Below are 20,893 nucleotides of genomic sequence, written 5' to 3' on the forward strand. Positions count from 1 at the left end.
GAATCACAAAGCAACCTGGCAATATATAAATCGTTATAGTAACATGTTGTACAAAAAGACTATGAATGTAGCTTTATTTTCCCCATCCTAAATGGAAGCATACAAAATAATGTGAGCATAAAAATGTAATCTGGCCTTTAAACCGTACTATTATTAGTATTTTTTTTGTGTTTTTGATTTATTTCAAACCTGTACCCTAAGATTAAATATGAATGTGCACATATACACATAAACATAACTATACACTATTAGAAGAAAAAAAACCTTTTCCATGTATCCATAAAATCCAAATATAAACATATACATTTATAAAACCTCATTAGCTATGTAACGTGCAAAATTGTGCAAATTAAAACCCAATCTTTTCGTTTTTCTAATTTCATTAATTTCAGATCCTTTGGTCAAATACCTTCCATTTGCCAGATCTATATCTCCATATTAAATAGGCAGCATTGGAGATAAACCTTCCAGCCATCACCTCTTTGTTTTAGCATTGGAGATAACCCTGGATTTAGCACCAATTATTGTCGCCGAAAATTGATCCTCCCCAATGTCCCTATTTCAACCAACAAAACAATGGTAGTGTTTGGCGTAAATGTGTGAAAGTACTGGGCATTGTGTCAGTAGATGTCTAGTGTGCTCCGGTGTCTCTTTACATATGCTGCATATTCTTTGTTCGATCGGAATGTTTACCCATACACCCGTAATCATATAGGAGGAGAGCAAATTGAACCTTAGTTTAATTTAGTTTAGTTTATTTATTTATAGAGCGCGCTGAGCCCTTAGGTAACTCGGCACTGAATGTGTTACAGAAAAATACAAAAAATACATACATACTTAATAAGGTAACAGTGGAATACAAAATGTACACATGTGCAATAGGTGAGCGTAGAAAGGTACAGATTTAGGTATATTCATCAAAATTCACAATAATACAAGAATCATATACAAGTTTACAAAGTACAATGTAGTACCAAGAAGTGTGCAAGTCAGGGCATGGTTATACACACAAGTTAGGGTCTTGTTCATCTAGCCATGCTTTGGCCTTTTTTCAGAATAGTTGGTAGGAAGGTTCTCCTCTTAAGGATAGAGGGAGGGCATTCCAATTTTTGGCCGCCAGGACAGGGATGCTAACTCCCCCTGCTCTTTGTTGCTAAAACCGAGTTATGTTGACGCAGTGCCTCATGGCAGTTCTCGTTGGCCGTGATTGTAGTATGGCGTGTGATGGTGTTGGATAGGTATCTGGGAGCCTGGATCGAAAGACATTTGTGTGTGAAGTACCTGTTTTTGAAGGTTATTCTTTGTTTGTTGTCAAGCCATTTTAAGGAGTGCCTAGTTTCCGAAATATGAAGGTTCCTGGGGATGTTTAGCGCTGCCCGAATAGCATTATTTTGCATAACTTGAATTTTGTTAAGATTCTGTTGTGAGGTGCCAAGATAGAGCGCTTTACAATAATCGAGCTTGGAGAGGACCAGGGCTCTAGCTATTGTAATTAAATTGGCTGTAGTCAGATAAGGTCGACAGGCTGTGATAAGCTTACATGTGTAGGAGAAGGAGGAAGTTAAGGCGTTAGTTTGTCTGGTTAGGGTTAATGTTTATGTTTATTTATTTGATAACGCGCACCAAATCCTCAGGTAGCCGGGCGCAGCAATTAAAAGAATATTTATAGCTTAGTTACGACAAGTAGTTATTACAATGCATACATTACAGATATATGTACAGGAAGCAGAAGCAAGGTAAAATATATGCAGGTAAATAAATAACAGAGTCATGAGAACAAGAAGTCAGGGGTAGGATGTCTTTCAGTGGTGGATGGAAGTTATGAGATGTCTTTAGTACTTAGCCAGTTCTTGAGGTTTCGTCTAAATCTAGAGTAGGGCTGGTCCACTCTCAGGGTAGTAGGTAGTGCCTTCCAGGCAATCACAGCTGTAACCGGGAAACTTGCTCCTCCGGCTTTGGACAGTTTGAACCTAGGAACTTCTAGGTATAGGTCATTAGATGCTGGTATAGTGAGTAGACATTATTTTGGAAAATATGGCTGCGATGTAGGGGGGCGCAGCATTGTTGAGTCCTTTGAATGTGAGGGATACTGTTTAAGGAGTATTCTGCGACTGATCTTTAGCCAGTGTTTGTCTCTCCTGGTGTTGGAAATGTGCTCTCTGCGGGGTATGTTGAGAGCTGCTCCAAGGGCATTGTTTTGCAGTATTTGCATTGTTTTTAAGAGATTTTTGTTAGCACCTGAATATAGGGCATTGCAGTAATCGAGCTTGGACATTATAAGTGCATTAGCAAGTGTAATACAATTTGTTTTGGATAAATAGGGTCTGCAGGCCCGAATCAATTTACAGGTATAAGCTGTGGAGGAGGTCATGGAACTGACTTGTTTTTTAAGGGATAATGTAGAATCGAGGTAAAATCCAAGTGTTTTTACCTCAGTGAATACTTTAATGACATTACCGTCAATGTTGAATGCAGCATAACTGGGGCTATGTTTTTTGAGGTTGGAGTCAGAACCCAGGATCAGGATCTCCGTTTTGTCGTCCTTTAGGCAGAGGCCATGTGAGGCCATCCATGCCTGAATGAGGAGGTATATCTTGTTTGCTAAGGCTGTGTCTTCGACAAAGTTGCCCCAAAGAGGTATAAGGATCTGTGTGTCATCATCGTAGTTAGTAAATGTGACATCTATCCTGTCAAGTTTGTCCAAGAGTGGCTTAGTAAAGATGTTATACATAGTTGGAGAAACACAGGAACCTTGTGGAACTCCACAGGTGATATGGGTTGGGTCTGCTGAAGCTGAGGGGGAGAACACTCTCATCGTACGGTTTGCTAGGAAGGATTGAACCCAAGCTATTGCTTCACTCGAGTGTTTGCATAATACTGCATGGTCCACCAGGTCGAAGGCTGCCGATAAGTGAAGGAGGAATAGCATAGCTATTTTACCTTTGTCCTTCAACTCGTCGATTTGTGTTTTGAGGACAATTCAATCTGTTTCAGTGCCGTGTTGTGGTCTGAAGCCAGATTGGCAGGATCCCAAAAGTTGGTTTGCCTCCAAGTACTTTTGGATTTGTAGATAGGCTACTCTGTCGATAATTAATTTTGAGGAAGAATGGGACTGTAGAGATGGGTCTATAGTTAGTGGGTATAGCTGGGTCTAAGGTCTGTTTTTTGAGGAGTGGTAGCACCCAGGATTCTTTGAGGTTTGAGGGAACTGTACTCGAATTAAAGGAAGCATTGATAAGCTTCGAAATAAAGGGTGCTAAGTCTCTGGCTGTATCCTTTATCATTTGTGCGGGGCAGCTGTCGCCGTTGCAGCTGGAGGGTTTCAGAGATCGGGTGACCTTTTCTGTTTCCAGTATGGAGATATTAGTGAACTTAAAAGGTTTGTCGGTACATGGTGTATCGATCAGTGGGGTAATGGGCGTCTCTGTAGAGCGCAAGGAAGTTTTTTTGTTCGCTATTGTAGTCTGCAGAGTGACTATTCTATTGGCTAAGGCATTTTGGATGCTTGTACACCATTGTTTATCCTTCGGGATATTGTCTGATGGTGCAGAGGGATTTTTCATTTCCTGGAGGATGGTGAAGAGCTCCTTAGAGTTGGAGTTGGCCTTAGTGATTCTATCATTGAATGAATTATTTTTAGTCTGGATTATTTCTTTCTTATATTCGTTGGCTAGGTTAGATAGTAATGTTTTATTCTCCTCCGTGGGAGAGTGCCTCCAGGTGGCTTGGAGTTTCCTTTTTTGTAGGCGTAGTTGTTTGAGGTGAGGAGTGAACCACGAATTGAGAAGGGATTTTTGTTTACTTTTGCGCAGTTTGACAGGGGCTATGAGGTCCAAGGCCATGGTCATAGTGTTATTAAATGTCTCAACTAGCGCATTAGGGTCAGATTGATTAGTGTTGGCTGACAGGGTTGGTAAGAGAAGAGGCAGTAATTTTTCAGCCGTAATTTCGTTTTTGCTTCTAGTTGGGAGTGGAGGTACTGTATCAAGGTTGGTCATCTTTTGGAGTTCATTAGCGGATGAGAAGCTAATAAGGTGGTGGTCAGTCCAATCTTGGGGGGTTATTTTCGAGATAGTGATGGAGCAGTTTAGGTTCGCTACCCAATCTAGTGTGCGCCCTTTTATGTGCGTGGGAGCGTGGACTTTTTGGGTCAGGCCATGTTCAGCTAGGATAGTTTCAATGGATTGAAGTCACCTAATAGTAATAAATGTGTGGAGTCTTTTACATTGTTGGTGAGGAGACGGGAGAGGTGTTCCTCAAAGGTGCCTAATGGTCCAGGTGGTCTATACACTAGGAGAATAGTTAGTGTACTATTATTGAAGATGGGTAATTTAGCTACTAGCAGTTTGCAGGATTTAATGTCAGGGAGAGTTGTTAACCTTAATGCCAGTTTAGATTTGGCTATAATTGCGAGGCCACCTCCTCTAGAGTTAGGTCTATCAACTCTAATTATATGATAGTTGTCAGGTATAGCGATCATGAGTGCAGGTCCTGCTGCGTCATGGAGCCAGGACTCTGTGACAGCTATAAGATGTAGGTCGTCAGAGGTAAGTAGGTCAGCAATTTCGGTGGATGCTGAATCGATGTGTATATACCTAGTGTTTTCAACACATCGGCGACCTTAATTATATTGCCATCAATGTTGAATGATTTGAATGACTCATCCAGTTTGTTCAGATTGGCAGGTGAGCCCAGGAGGAGCAGCTCTGTCTTATCGTCGTTAAGACAGAGCCTATGCTTCGCCATCCAGGCCTGTATGATAAGGTAAATATCATTGAGGGTCTTGCTATCCACAGTGTAATCACCAGTGATGGGGATGAGTATCTGAGTGTCATCCGCATAGTTGGTATATGTGACACCCAGATAGTCAAGTTCGTCAAAAAGAGGCTTGGTGAATGCATTCTAGATAGTCAGAGACACGCAAGATCCTTGGGGTACTCCACAAGTAACTGGGGTAGGAGTGGCCGAGGCGGCGGGAGCAAAGACCCTCATAGATCTGTTATTGAGGAAGGACTCAATCCAAGCATTGGCTTGGTTAGAGAAGTGCGCAGCTGCAGTGAGGTCTTTACATAAGATTTTATGGTTCACCAAATCAAATGCTGCTGATAGGTCGAGCAGGGCCAGTTTGCCCTTGTCTTTCAGAGTCTGGATATGCGTCTTATGGTCTATAAGGGCTGTCTCAGTCCCATGTCTAGATCTTAATCCTGATTGTCTCAGACCTAATAAGTTGTTGGATTCCAGGTATTGCTGTATCTGTATGTAGGCAGCTCGGTCGAGTATATTTAGCAAAAATGGAACTGTTGTAATTGGTCTGTAGTTAGCTGGGTTGTTAGGATCTAAGAAAGGGTTTTTTTAAGAGCCGGAGCACCCAGGAGTCTTTAAGGTTATTGGGTACTGTACTAGATTTGAAGGATGCATTAATAACTGACGTGATAAAAGGTGCTAATTCCTTTGCGGCCACCTTGATAAGGGGGGCGGGACATGTGTCTCCCTGGCAATTTGAAGGTTTGAGTTTCAGAATGATGGTTTCAACCACTTTGATAGAAAGTGAACCTTATCCGCTCTCCAAAACCCTTGATCCATGGTTTGCTTAATATATTCTGAAGGCTCCATATAAGGAAAGGCCTGCCTCAAATATTCATTCAAAGTGGACTTTGTTTGGAGGTGATCTATGGATCTTGCTCTGTCCCATTTATTAGCTTTATCAATATTTCTTCTGGCGACGCAGAAGGGCATGTTGTCGTCCATAAGTGTACTATTAAGACTGAAAGAAACATTTTGAAAGAAATTGCAGTATATGATCTCATGATTGAAGTCATTATTTCACACAGAATGCATTCCCCCCTTTCTAATCCTCCCACGTTCACACCTCTCAGGGAAAAATAGCTGCCCCCAATCCCCTACTAACTATTGTGCCATAACTCTCATAATTCTGGGCCGAGGAGCTGATTTTGGGAGTTGGGGTAGAAAGTGAGAGGAAGAGGGATATGTGGGGTTTTGGTCAGATAGCACAGCGAGTTGAGTGCTCGTTTCGGCCATCTGTGCGCAGCCTGCTGACGCAGGTTCAACTAGCGGCAGGGCCAACTCAGCCTTTCATCCCTCCGAGGTTGGGCGATAAATTGAGGACCACACTAGTGTCACGCTGTGGGATGTTAATATCATGTTATTTCAGCGCTCCAGATGCAGGAGGGCGTGAGGTGCTACATACATTTTTTTTAAAATTATATTATTATAGAGGGGGTTCAAGGGGCAGGTGTGTTTGAAATCGTAATGGTCGTCCATGTCCTGGCTAGGTATATCTTAATGTGACATGGCATGTTTTACTGTGATATGTTTATTACGTGTCTAGACTGGTCTACATGCAGCCATTTGGACATGTTTTCATTGTGGCATTGCATTTTTAATAGCAAAGCATTACATTAATTAAAGCATTAATGTTCCTGAGCACTGTTGCTCACTTGAATGTATTGGATCTGGATTGGTGTTACCCTACAAAACAGTTGCAAACGCCAAGCTTTTTAGCTAATTATTTACAGAAAGTGTGCTGTATAATGCATGAAAACACATGCGCCATCCCGCCGCAGCAGCATGATCACCGTGTGTATTGTGCAAGCGTGGAAGTCTAGGCTGGCCCAGAGTGTGGCGCGGCCGTGATTTGTTGCAGAACTTGTGGGGCGGAGGGGTGGCTCAGCATTGCTTGCAAGGTGCCTGCCAAGGTTAGGCTACCCCACTGTGTGTGTTAAAAATGCATCGCGTGCGTGCACATTTTATTCACAAGATGTGTGTGTGTGTGAAACAGTGACTTTTGTGTTGTGACTCGAATACTGGCGTATACAGAGATGTCTGGTTGTCTCTTGGAAGGTAAGACGTTATGTGGTGTAATTATTTTACTGACTTTAATTTCGAGAATAAGGGGTGTTTAAAATTAAAGTTTAAAACAAGGAAAGGGAATGTTTCATACTGAGAGTGCCACCAATGGTGGTCAGTTGGCAACTCAGAGGCGGGCAAACTAGAGAACTGAGTTCAAATTCATTCCCTACCTTCCCAACTGGCTATGTTGTGTGATCCTGGACAAATCACGCCGTCTCCTTGTGTCTCATTTTCGATTCCACCAAAAAGCGGAAGTGCTTACTGATTACGTCGGCGGTAGCTGCAGACAGCAGCTATCTCCTGACCTTTGCTGTCTGCTGATGCCGTTCATGTTTCCTTTTTGAAAATAAAACACTCCGTGTCTGTAGCCTCCCAGCATGGACGGCTGCCATTCGGATGTGGTCTGGCTCTGTGGCTTGCCACTCCCCCATGTCATGTGCGGCGTGTCTGCTAGGGATGGCCATAGTTAAAGTCTGACATCTGATTGGCTGACGACCTCCGAGGTAGGCTAGGCGAGGACGAGGCGAAGCAGTGTCATATGATCGCTTTGGTTACGTGAAGTGGTTGCTTGAAGGTAAGTTGTGTTACATTTTCTATTGATATACTTTACACCGTGCTTCACAGTTGGCAGGGTGGGGGGAGGATATACAGTCTCTACACCTCCTCAGTAAATCGCAGGGTCAGCTCTGGGGAACTTTTTCATTGTGCCCCTCCGTGTGGGCAAACTTGTGATGACGGGGATCCCGTGTGATTCGCTCGGTGGGCACTCCATTATATTGTCCTGTGCGAATTCAAGGGGATTTGCCACCACGAGCGTGGTTGCTAAGAAATATATTTCTGTCTGGCAGAGCAGGGTGTTGCCTTTTAGAACTGACAGAGCTTTACTGGAAAGATGCCTGAGGTCACACTGTTGTAGAGTCCGGAAGCGCTGTGACACTGAAAAGGCACTGCTGGGACCAAGCACCCCCTGCTTGGAGGCAACTCACACCGCTGCGGTTCTGTGCCATTGTCTGACAGGGAATTACTTGGGAGAAGATTACACTAGGCTAGTAATGTACACACGTTTTTGTGCCGAGCGTCCGTCCGTCATCACTCCCGCCCCCCCAAAAAATGCCAATATTAAAACAGTCACTATCCTCTATTTTTTAAAGAAACGTAAGCCCCCGCCCCCGGTCAGCCACTGGCAGAATCACTTCTGGAGTGGAATCTTGTACCCACGTGTAATGGTTCCCAACTTCCCTCAGCATTCAGAGGACTGCGACTCTGAAAACTGTGCTCTGAAGAAGCGCACTTTACCGGCTCATGTTTCAGTTCCCCTACTTGACACGGAGGGAGACCTGTTAGATTTACAGTGTTTGTTACGTTCTGGCTCCGCGCGGAGGCAGAACGTTGAAGGCCTCTGAAGTAGGCCGCGGTGGCGCAGCTTCGGCCAGAGCGAAATGAAACACGTCACACGTTGTTAGAGTCTTGGCCCGGAGCTGCCTCCCGTGTGTGGGGGCGGGGCTTTTATTGAGACGCCCTGCGTCACCGTTGCGGGACGCAGGGTGGATATAACATTCCTCCTTTATTATAATTTAACTTAAAATTTAACCACACACATCATCAGATATGCACATGCTTGAAAACACAACAAACCCCGGTGCTTTCCGCTTTAACAGTCATCGTGAGGCAAACTACCACACATAGTCCTTGAGCCGAGCTGGCAGCTTGGTGGCGGTTCTCAGTCCATATCTCCCACCCCGGGAGCTGGGTCCCACAGTCTCATTTGGTCTCTCACCTTCCATCTCCGGCTCACCCATGTCCGGTTCGCTCCACTGCTCCCATGTTCTGTCACTCGCATCTTCTTCACCCTGAAAGTTAGTGGGTTCGTCTTCAATCAGCTGGGAGTCGTCATCTTCTTGGGGACAGTCCCCGTCAGTCCATAAATTGCGTGGCACAGCCTTGAACCACAACGCATTTCGTGTCACCTGACGGTGTCTTCTTTGCACGGTTATCATGGTCCCTTGTGTCTCGCTGACAGTCCATGGGAGAGACTCATAACGGGAGTCCAGCTTGGACTTTGTCGGATTCCGCAGCATGACCACCTGGGCGCCCACCTGGTGGTTGGATGGTTTCGACCTCCTCTTGGCACTCATGTGGGCATTGGCATCTGTTCTCCTTCTGTCGGTGCGGTCATTGTCGAACTCGTCCGGGCTTCTGCTGGGGTGATTTGGAATGGAAGACTTTATGGGGGTGCCGAAACATGAGGTCAGCTGGCGGGACACCAGTCGTGCTGTGTGGGGTGACCCTGTAGTTTCGCAGAAAACGATAGAGGTCGATTTTCCACGGACTGGCATTTGCTCTTGATAACCTCAGCACTTTGTTAATTGTTCTCATGAACCGTTCTACATCCCCATTCGCCTGGGGCCACCTTGGCATGATGTGGTGATGCCGGGTGTTCAGTTCTTGCAGATAGTGTTTGAACTCCTCCCCTTGGAAGGGTGCGCCGTTGTCACTCTTGATCGTGGTGGGTAGTCCATGTATTGTAAACATCTTCTCGATGGCCGGGATGGCCACCTCCGCCGCCGTGGATTCAACCACCTCGACTTCGGGATATCGGGAGTGATCATCGATGACCACCAGGAGGTATAGGCCTTCTTGTAGTTTACAAAAGTCGATGCTTATTGCGTCCCATCTGCCAGAACCTCGTTCCGCTGACTGGATTGGTTCTGGATCAGGTGGGCTCCGGTTATCAGGCATGGTAGACAGGTGTTGACTAGCCTTTCCACCTTTACATCTATTTATTCGAGCCTTCGCCCGAGCCATCCCTTGGTGGCCTTCATGGGCGAGCGCCACTATTCGGTCCTGCAGGCATGGCGGGATGATAATGCGATTTCCCCTCAGCAGCAATCCTTGCTCTGTGATCGACAGATCCTGTCGTATGGTGAACATCCCTGTGAGGAACACCTTTGCTTCCGCAGTCCTGTTGTGGGTGTTTTTCATGAAGGACCTCCAGTCGCCTGAGATGATGGCATCCTTTACCAGGTCAGTCGCAACACGGGTCCTTGCGTGTTTCCTCTGCTATGTCATCGATGCTGACAGCCTTTGGCCTAATGGCCCGCACCACCTGGCAGACATGGTCCTCGGTCTCTTCGGCCACCTGAACCTCCTGTGGGGTCGCCGCTCGAGGGTGTCTTGAGAGGAAGTCTGCCGGGTTTCCGCTTCCCGGCTAATATGCCAACTCCAAATTGTACTGTTGGAGATGTAGCAGACATTTCGCTATTCTGGCCGGCGGGTGCGAGGAGGTGCCCATGAAGATTGGCAGGAGGGGTTTGTGATCCGTAATCGCCGTGAATCTTCTGCCGTACAGATAGAGGTGGAAATGGCGGCACCCCCACAGTACGGCAATTGCCTCCTTCTCAATGTGAGAGTATTGCTGCTCTGTCATTGTGAGAGCTCTTGACGCATAGGCGATGGGCCTCTTCTCACCTTCTTTGGTGACCTGCATGAGGATGGCCCCCAGGCCGACAGGGCTGGCATCCACAAAAAGTTAAGTCGGAAGCGTAGTGTCATAGTACGCCATTTTCGTGTCCACGGATAATGGCCCTCATTACGACCCCGGCGCTAAACCATGGTGCTATTAGCACCATGGTCCATGCCGGGGTCTGCCATGGTGAATGGCGGAATTACCGCCCTATTCCAAGGTGAGTGGGGCGGTAATTTCCCATTCACCATTTGCCCTTCCCCATTCTCATTTTTGTCCCATTGGGCATAATGGGGATGGGGAAGGCGCTAATTACGGCACCGTAAATTACGTTGCCGTAATTAGCACCAAGGTCGCTTACCGCCTTGGACTTTAATGCCTGCAAAATGCAGGCGTTAAAGTGGGAATCAGGCGTTAAGGGTTTAACGGCGCCAACGGCGCCGTTAAACCCTTAACGCCTGACTTGTAATGAGGGCCAATGACTCTTTGAAACTTACAAATGCTTCCTGGCACGCTTTCCCCCATTCCCACTTTGCGTTGAGCTTGGTAAGTTCTCGAAGGGGTTCAGAGAGAGTGGCCAGGTTCCGGATGAATCTCCCAGAGTACGTGGCCATCCCCAGGAAGCTGCGCACGTCAGTGGGTGTCATGGGCGGACTCGCAGTCTGTATGTCGGCAACCTTCTGGGGGTCCGGTGAAATGCCAGAGCTGCTGAACTTGTAGCCAAAAAACAATATTTCCGTCTTGAAAAACTCACATTTTTCCTTGTGGATGGTTAGGCCAGCATCGTCTAGTCGGCCCAAAAGCATCCGTAATCTTCTCGAGTGTTCTCCTCTGTCCTGAGCATGGATCAGGATATCGTCACTCACATTTAGGACACCTGGTATGCCCCGGATGACTTCTTGAATTGCCTGTTGAAAAACTTCGGCAGCCGAAGAGATCCCAAAACTTAGCTGCTTGTATCTTCGCAAACACATATGTGTTGAAAAAATGGTTATGTACCGAGAGTCCCTATGCAGCTTCAGCTGGTGGTACCCTGCTTTCAAGTCAACCTTCGAGAAGACTCTTGATCCCGTGAGGTCAGCCACAATTTCGTCGAGGGTTGGCGTGATGTGGCGCTCCCGCTTGATGGCAGTGTTCGGGAGGCGCATGTCTATACAGATTCGGACCTTTCCCGGCTGTTTCGGTTTCTTTGTGACCACCATCGGGGAAACCCATGGTGTCGGCCCCGTTACCTCTTCTATAATGCCAGCTTCTTCCAATGCTTTGAGTTCTATCTCCACCTGTTCACGCATGTGGAATGGGGTCCTCCGGTGTCTGACGGCCTTTGGCTGGACCGATTTATCAATATGGAGCTTGATCATCTTTCCTTTCAAACACCCAATCCCGTTTTGCAGGTTGGAATACTGTGCAAGGATGTTTTCGACCTCTTGGGCGTCCTTGACTTGACTGATGAACTGTACTAGCCCTAGGTCCAGCCGCATCACCACTCAGAAGGCATTCCATCCCCACATTTACTATGTAGATCTTAGACGGTAGCCTGTTTTCACCGTGGCTGAGGGTGGTGCGGAATCTGCCAACCGCCGGTAGCGGTTTCCTACAGCCATACGCAAACAGAAGGGTGTCTGTGTTCTTGAGGTCTGGTCGTGGTGGCAGTGTTTGAAATGTGCTTGTGGGCATGACATTTACAGAGGCTCCCGTGTCTATGGTCATCCACACCCGCTGGTTTTGGAGGGTGACCTGGCATTTGCGCCTCCTGAGCCCTTTCTTCTGCGTAGCATGTCCACTATCCAGAGCTGACACCAGGTATACTTTTCTCCCTTTTGTCCGCTGCTCCCTACCAGAGTCTTGTTGAGTGCCTGTGACGTCATCCCCTTCTTCCTCAGTTGAAGAGTTGGTCGTTTCGACTCGCCTTGCACTCGCTTGCTTCTTTTTCTTGGTCCCACTCTTCTCCTGGAGATTCTGTGGAGGCGGTAGTGGAGCGCCCGATGACCGGCACACCTTTGCATAGTGGTCCTTTCTGCCACATGCCCCACATGTTGTCCCTTGCGCCGGGCAGTTTCGCTGTCCATGACGCGGTCCGCCACACCATCCACAATCCGTAGGTCCCGGGATCCGTGGCTGCCATCTGGCTGGTGCGTAGTTGCCGCCAGACTCATCTCTTGTGGACTGTCTATTGGTGACATGGGCCACCATGGATGTCGCGAGGGCAGGCTGTAGTTTTTGAAGAGTCACTCCCATGTTGGCGGCCCTGGCATGTGCCAGCTCCCTTTGACAACCCAACTCCAGAATGCGTGTTAGCGAGATACCATTCTCACTCAGCACCATCCTTCTTAGTTTCTCCAATTGGATGCCGTTGATGCGTTGTCTCCGGATTTCTTTCTCGAGATCCGTGAACTCACATGAAATCGCCAACTTCCTGAGTCTGGTGTGGTAGGCATCCAAGGTCTTCTCTTCTGCCTGAAATGTGGTGCAGAACATGAAGGTTTCATAATCCGGGTTGAGTTGTGGGAGAAAATGAGCCGTCAAGGCGTCTCTGGCCATCAGCAATGGTTAGCGAGTTGAAGATCCGTAGCACCTCGTCCCCCGCATTTAACAATAGGTGCGATCTCATTTTCCTGGTGTAAGTTATGTCCTTGCACTCCATTGCCATTTCGAATTTTTTGATCCATAGCTGCCACCGGGGGCCAACTGATGATGGATCCGTGAATGGGTCAAATGGCTGAATCATTGTAGAGGAGCTCCCTTGTGGGTGAGCTTGCGGTGATGACATCAACAGATTTGCCGCGAGTCTAGAGGGCGTACCGGGCCTGGCGGTGGATGTGCCGGTCGCCATAGTGGGGCGTCACCGTCACTCGATGGTGTCTATCGTCCTCACCTCGGTGCGTGGTTTCAGGTGTCAGTGGTCCCTTTTGAGGCCGACCTTCGAAACAGTAGCCGATGGGACCGCTGCCTCGCTCCAAGTGCCTGCTGCCGTGATCGCACGTGCGCACTGCGTGTGCGATGGCTTCACACGTCGTGTTGTGGTGCCTCTGGCCCCTGGATGCCAGTTGGTTGTATGTCGCAGCGCCCTGGGACCACTGTGGAAAACAAGTACGACTTTACAGCCGAAGGGATGGAGCAAAAAAAAAGGTGTTTTTTTTGGGGGGGGGGGGGGGTCTGTGTGCCCCTCCCCACCGGGTGTCCAAAATCGTGCATGTCGCTGCTGGAATAATCAGCTGGTAGGGCGTCGAGCACGTGTGCTGGGTCCCGTTTCCCTCGTCGCCAGTGTTACGTTCTGGCTCCGCGCTGAGGCAGAACGTTGACGGCCTCTGAAGTAGGCCACCGTGGCGCAGCTCCGGCCGGAGCGAAATGAAACACGCCACACGTTGTTAGAGTCTTGGCCCGGAACTGCCTCCCGTGCGCGGGGGCGGGGCTTTTATGGACACGCCCTGCATCACCGCGTTGCGGGACACAGGGCGGATATAACAGTGTTATGTACACAATTCCCATCTGCCTAATTTTCAACATTTACATGTCGGTGCAGGGCAGGTATTGGGCCTGAACAAAACGGAGCAGCGCTCCAGCAAAGTTCATCTTTCTTGGGGTCAGGGGCTTGCACAAGATGGTCACAAATCTGGTCTGAGGTTGACTTCACACACGCGCGCGAGCAGACCCTTGCACTCCTTTCAGAAGACTTGGCAGTGCTGCCGAGTTTTCTGAAAGCGGTCTGCTCATTGAAGCACCCATTGCTCTTCATGTGATAACTCGGCTTCAGAATCGATCTCTCGCCGAGGCCCAGGGTGTAGCACAAGACACTCCCAGAGAAATCTGCTCGGCTTGTTTCAACAAACAGAATACTCAGTGTGGGTTGAATACAGAAACTACCAAAGCCTCGCATACCATGTAACAGCTGTCCAAACTGGTATACATGACCTGCAATTCTCAGACTTTTTTTGTTAGGGTGAGTATTGTGACCGATAAAAACAGCCTAACTGCAACAGCCCACACTAGGCCCTCTGTATGTTTTAATGCTTAGTTTCCACTTCCACTCGATTCCTCCCCAGCATTCGCCTCCAGCAAAATGTCCCCCCCCTGCCCGCCCCACAGCCCCCCCTGAAATAACAAGCGGACTCTCATTGTGGGTAGGTAGGCTGCAGATGCTTTATTAGGCAGGAGGTAGCTTACAGGTGTAACGTTTTTGGCAATGCCGCATCAGGGTCTGCTCCGAGCTGAAAGCCCTTACACTTTCTAACTTGGTGGAGCAGCATCCGGCTTCGTGCGGAGGTGACGTCCTTACACTTTACTAACTTTCAGACACTCCCCAGTTTGATCAACAGCTTTTCAGGTAGCAAACATCCACATTACTACTTTTCCCAGGTGCAGGATCGTTACGCAGCTCTTTTCCCCTATTGCCTGACTGCTCCCACGTTGGCCAGTTGTCCTGCGCTCTTCACCTTTTCATTCACCCAACCCCTTGATAACCCGAACCCCAGTTTCCATGTCTCTACCTGATTCCTTGCCCCAGAGTTCTGGAACTCTCTCGCCTCCTAACCCAATCCCCTGGTACCTTTAACCTCTGCCTCTTTTCTCCGGTCTCTTGGCCTTCCACACTGTTCCCCCGTTGCTTGGGTGATTTACCCTCCTGCATGCCCATTTTTGGTTCCCTGTCCTCATTCCCCCGTTGCCCTTGGCTTGCCCCCTTCCCGTTTCCCCTGGTGACTTCTACTGTTTGGCCTGGGTTGGTTGCTGGCACCCCCACCCCCCAATGTTGTTGCTTCCTCCCCCTCATTCCCTGGGCCAGTTATCCTCTCTTATGTTTCCTTGCATTCCTTGGTCTCCGGATCTCTCCCCGTTCCTTGGGTTCCTTCCTTTTGGTCTCCTCCTGCCTTCCTTGGTTCCCTGCTCTCTCCCACTCTCCTCACCCTTTGGTCGACCCATGGTAACCGACCACTAGTCCTCTACTAACTCCCCAAGTTGCTGCCCCACATATTCGTACCTTTGAACCCCTACCCCTCTCCCCGGCTAACTGGATTCCCTTGCACCCTGTCACCTTGTTGACTGCAAGCCCCTTCCGCCAGTTGCCTTGTCCCTGCCATTTCTGATCCTTGCACATTTCCTACTCCCCTTGCATCAGCTCACCCACTCTTCCTGTGGCCTACGGAGTTAAGTCCTCCGCCGCCAACAACCTCGGTCACTGCACAGTCTCTTGTGGTTTCTGACAGCCCTTCCAGCCTGGATGCACCATGAGCCTCCACTGCAACGGTTCTGCTGTACATTTTTTGGGATGGGCTAACTTTCTTCCCCCCACCCATTTCCTGACTTCTGGCGTCGGACAGTCTGTGTGGGGCGCCCCATCTGCTCCTAGCTACAGGGGGATGGGAAGACAGGAACTCGGGGGGGCCTGCTGGGTGATGCGGCTATGGCCGCGTCCTCCCCAGGTCTCCCTTTACTCGGCACATCCCCTGGTTTAGCCGCAACAGCCCACACTAGGCCCCCTGTGGCCTGTATGTTGTAATGCTTACTTTCCACTTCCACTCGATTCCTCCACTGCTTTTCACCTCCCGCAGCATTTCCTCTGACCCTCCCTGAAATAACGAGCGGGCTCTCATTGTGGGTAGGTAGGCCACAGTTGCTTTATTAGGCAGGAGGTAGCTTGCAGGTGTTCGCTTTTGGCAATGCAGCATCAGGGTTCAGCTTTGAGTTGAACGCCCTTACACTTTCTAACTTGGTGGAGCAGCATCCGGCTTCGTGCGGAGCTGACGCCCTTACACTTTACTCACTTTCAAACACTCCCCAGTTTGATCAACGGCTTTTCAGGTAGCCAACTTTCACATTACTACTATTCCCAGGTGCAGGATCGTTGCGCAGCTCTTTTTCCCCTTTCGCCGGACCCCTCCCATGCTCCCCTGTTGGCCAGGTGTTCTGTGCTCTTCATCTTTTCATTCACCAAACCCCTTGGTACCTGTCCCCCAGAATGAGGAAGAGTTGTTCCCCCTGCATATTCAAGATGATTACAACTGTCTTGTGAGCAATAATTAGCGTGTGACATATGGCCAACTAGGTCATAGTGGCAAGTCTGTCACCAGAAACTATGTCACAAGGTCACAATGCTAGAAGAGAGTTCTGTGGTTGAAAGCAACATCAAAGAGGAAAATGCATTGTTGTATATTGATAACGTGGTTGGCAGAGGATCCATCGTGCATTGCATAGTGAATGTTGATGGCAATAAAGTCCAGTTGATGGGTGACGATTGCTCACCCCTTGTTGTGATTCAATTGGATGTGAACAAGGGAATGTTATGCCAAGGGAATGTCTGGGTACTTCAAGCCCACAGAGTTTGGGGAACACACATGTATTCCTTAGGTTACAAATATTACACAATTGAGTTCAAAGGACAAACAATTTCAGGAAATGACTATTTCACCAAACATGGGCCAATCATACTGGGCTGTCCTGATCCAATCAGTCTCACAATAAAATTAGATCCATGCAGCCAAGAAGGAGCCATGATCAGTCAGAAAAACGGAAAGACCCCATAGAAAGTATTGTTAGAAATGTCAGCATGCCTACATTCCATGGAGGGAAGGAATGTGGTACATGCTGACCATGGAACATAGGAGTGCTCATGGAGGGTTGGTTGAGAGTTTAGTGGTGAGTTAGAGTCATGAAGAGTGTGGTGGTTGTCGCAGGTACTCCACAGACACAACTCCAAGGCATCAGACTCACCTTTACTGTGTCCAGTCTAAGATCTTCCTTACAACAGTGAGGCTATGAGGAGATCACCTGCGATGAGTGGCGTACCCACGCCACAGAAAGAAGTGCCAGAGAAAACAGGGAGGCAACGAAGAACTGACATATTTCAGGAGGCACACGCATGCTAAAAGGACCAAGGTTAGTGACCCGCATATCTTGCGTGCGAGTAAAGGGAAGTTTTCACTCAGTCTTGAGGAATTAAGCATGGAGCGTGCCAGAGGGAGCTGGTAGTTCAATGTGAGAGTGTGAGAAGGTATTGCTCGTTTGAGCAGAGCAATAAGTACCCATGCGGCAGATTGGAGTAAAGGCCCTTATGGCATAGGGAGAATGGCACAGATAGCAACAAAGGAAGGCACTGTGATATGGGTTTCCTTGGCAACCAAGAAACATAAACGGGCTTAGGATTTCAAAATTTACGGAATCCCTGCACAAAAGTGAATACCGTACAGCGTTCTAGAAACAGCACAAGTGGAAATAAAGAGAACACAAACAAAAACCCTACACAAGAAATTAAATATTGGAATAAAAGTGAAATGCAATCCATAACAGTCCACCCTCTGGAGAGATTTTGACACTTTCATGGACAACCTTCTATACTGGGGCGAGAATGGATGGAATATTAGAAAAATGATGTTAAAGCTGAGGAACATGATAACCTATTAGCTGAAAAGAAGAAACTCTATTATGTCATGCCTTGCGTCCAGAAGGACAACACACATACAGTTAACTCCCAGCACTATCAGCAGTAAAAGCGGGAGATCTGGATGAACAAGAAAAAGTGATTAGACAGTTAGACTTGTACTATGCCCCAGAGAGGAACATGGCAATTAACAGATCACATTTTTATTCCAGAAGACCGAAGAGAATATAAAGGCATCAGGTTATTCTAGGGCCAAATCCAACAGAATAACCGATTAGAGATCAGATAATTATACACACAAACCAATTCTATAAGAAATACTATGGATGTTGGATGTGTGGTCACCCACCATTGGCAGAAGTGATACTCTTTGCAAAGAAGATTTAGCACATTCAACTATGTTCAAAAGAAATCAAAAAGAAGGAAGGTTTCCTAGATAAAACTGAAAAGGACAATTCCATAGACAGTGGAGCACATGTAAATGTAATAAACTAGTTGGAAACATATGTCAGTGAAAGAAATAGATACCAAAAGAGAAAGGGGGCGCACAAAACTCCTGAAGTAGAAACATAATGAATAAGGCCATGACGCCCAAGAGGAGAAACAGAGATGAATACCTATAGATGCGAAAGTACAGGTAATTTTGCAAGTTTCAAGTTTTGCCTGGCAACAAATCAACATAGCTCCATTTGCAACATCAGGGGGCATTTTGCTGGGATGTGCAGGAACAAAACGAAAACAGCATACATACAAGATGAGGAGAGCTCAGAAGAGGAGTGTGTGATGGTGGTGAGGAAACCATCTTCCACGTCCAAATTAAGAAATCCAAGTTATGAAGTTCTCACCAATAACTGGAAAGTAGTATGGTAGATTGCTGCTCCCTGTATACCATAATAACATTGAAGAATTACAAATACAAACACGAGGGTTGAAAATAAAGTTAAGACAGATATAAGAAACTCTGTGGATTTGAAGGCTCTCGCGTTGAACATTTAGGATGGTTTCAAGCCTTTTTGGAACTCAAGGACAGAATGTCAGCAATAAAAATATGCATAGCAAAGAGAGGAGAGTTGCTTTGTTGGGATGGAATGATCAAGCAGTGTGAAGGATAGGACTAGACCCTTGTCTAGCTGAGCCAGTACCAAATATGCATGTTAGAGAACAACAGGAGCAAAGGAAATCCCCAGAAATGTCCAGTTCTAAATAAGAGTATTTAAAGGGATATGCACACAGGATCTTTGTCAAGCCAGAAACAGTAGCACAAATCTTGAATACTGCTTATACTGATAGAAAGAGTAGAAACAAAATTAGATTGACTGAAGGAAGAAGGCATTATTGAGAAAATAGAATTGTCAGAGTGGACAAGCCTGGTAGTGGCGGTACTAAAGACAAATTGAAAAGTTTGAATTTGTGTAGATCTTAGAGATGTTAACAAGAGCATACAGATGGACAAGTTACCATTGCTGATTATTTCAGACATGCTAAATTGTGTGCAAGGGGCTAATTTGTTCACATTAGGTCTGTCAGTGGCTTATTGTTAAGATGGATTTCTGAACTCTGACCTGGTGGGCAGAGGTTCAGAAGGCCAGCCTAGTTTCTTGGAACAGGGTAACTTTCTGGACAAGCCAGACCAATCAAGGTAGCATTGGTGGCGGTCAAGACTAGGGGCCTCATTACGACCCTGGCACTAATGGTTTAACAGTGCCGTAAAGAGCGTTGGCGCGGTTAAACCATTAGCGCCTGATTACAAGGTCCCTTAGCGGGTTGGAAGCTTTAACGCCTGCTTTTTGCAGGCGTTAAAATCCAACCCGCTAAGGGACCTTGGAGCTAATTACGGCAACCGTAATTTATGGTGCCGTAATTAGCGCCTTCCCCATCCCCATTATGCCTTATGGGGCAAAATGAGAATGGGGAAGGGCAAATGGTGAATGGGGAATTACCGCCCCCGCCAACCTTGTGATTGGGGGCGGTAATTCCGCCATCCACCATGCCGGAGACCGGCATGGACCATGGTGCTAATAGCACCATGGTCCAGCGCCTGGGTCGTAATGAGGCCCTAGGTCTCGGGAGGGGTGAGGTTGACTGAAAGACCTCAATGAGCACACACATTAAAGGACACTTACAAATCACTCCCAGTCAGGTCATATTAAAAGTACAAATACATGTATTAAAGGCCTTTGAGTTTCAACACAATAGTTATGAACAGTAACACTTTTAAACCAACACAATCCTACTGAAATACATATATACAAGACCAAGTGGCCTAAAGGGTTAATGCACAAAATGAGTCCACAACATAGAAAAGGGAAGGAAGCAGGTAGTGCAAAGAGTCTTTAGGCAATCCTGCAGTAGTCACAATCCTAACTGAAAGGCAGTCCAGTCCCTAAGAAGAGGGGAACCTATTGCTCAAATGTACTTGCAATGCTGGCACATGCGGTAGTGCAGTTGGGCGAAAACGGGGTCTCTGGTAGGGTCTGTAGGAGCTCAGGAAGGTGGGTGAGGTGATGCAGAATAGGTTCCCACTATTCGTGGAGGGTCTCCCCGTGCGGACAGAACAGGTTCCAGGAGTGGGAATTGTTCAATAGCTCAGGCTATCTGTGGAAAGGAGAGGGGCCCTCAGGGGCCACTCAGGCGTAAACTGGATTGATGTGCTAGGGGCCACCATTAAGGGTTGCAATTACTCACCAACCCATGGCGCACTCTGGACCAAATTTCGGTAGTCGAGTCCACTTCGGTTGCAGATTCAAATGCAGCAATTCTGTGGCCATCAGCAACGAAGTTGCAGCGTTGATTCCCAAACGGGACAGTGACCATTTCTGGATGGATCAGGCCAGTTTCATTGTAGCAGGCTTCAGGGCACAGAGGGGCACAGCTACAAGGCACTGCAAAGTTTGTCCCGATGGCTGAGCGACACGGTAACCGCGTGTACTCTGGTTCGAGCGCTCTCTCTTTACTCCAAACCTGGGAATGCCAAGTATACGAATTTCTGTGTGTGAGTGTCGTGAACACAGAGCTTGCTCTGTACCAAGTTTCAAGGGCCTCCTCGAAAACGGCAGCGGTATCAGAGCAAAGGTCCTGTGCAAGCTGGTCAGCCCACTGGTTGGCCGAGGGACACTTCCGAGAAGGCTTACTTGCAGGGGTTGATGAAGGTGCTGAGAATAGTTGGTGCCACTATTCCAATGGGTTGA

At 47.5% G+C, this 20,893-nt stretch overlaps 1 protein-coding gene and 1 long non-coding RNA gene across 4 annotated transcripts in view; one reads left to right on the plus strand and one right to left on the minus strand.

The window, feature by feature from the left end:
- The window catches only part of LOC138566598 (uncharacterized), a 70,519-nt gene extending 63,250 nt beyond the window's left edge, over positions 1-7,269 (minus strand). For both annotated transcript variants that reach the window (XR_011301974.1, XR_011301973.1), the window contains exon 1: positions 7,041-7,269. This is a non-coding gene — a long non-coding RNA (uncharacterized lncRNA). The remainder of the gene's footprint in view (positions 1-7,040) is intronic.
- Positions 7,270-7,318: 49 nt separating this feature from the next.
- The window catches only part of LOC138566596 (hyaluronidase-1-like), a 106,602-nt gene continuing 93,027 nt past the window's right edge, over positions 7,319-20,893 (plus strand). Inside the window, exon 1 of one of the 2 annotated variants that reach the window (XM_069644116.1) lies at positions 7,319-7,444. The gene's annotated coding sequence lies outside the window, so the exon portion shown is untranslated. The remainder of the gene's footprint in view (positions 7,445-20,893) is intronic. The other variant, XM_069644117.1, reaches the window with a different exon arrangement.

Source organism: Ambystoma mexicanum, chromosome 2p (assembly GCF_040938575.1).
Source record: "Ambystoma mexicanum isolate Mex_15411 chromosome 2p, UKY_AmexF1_1, whole genome shotgun sequence".
Taxonomy (NCBI): Eukaryota; Metazoa; Chordata; class Amphibia; order Caudata; family Ambystomatidae; genus Ambystoma; species Ambystoma mexicanum.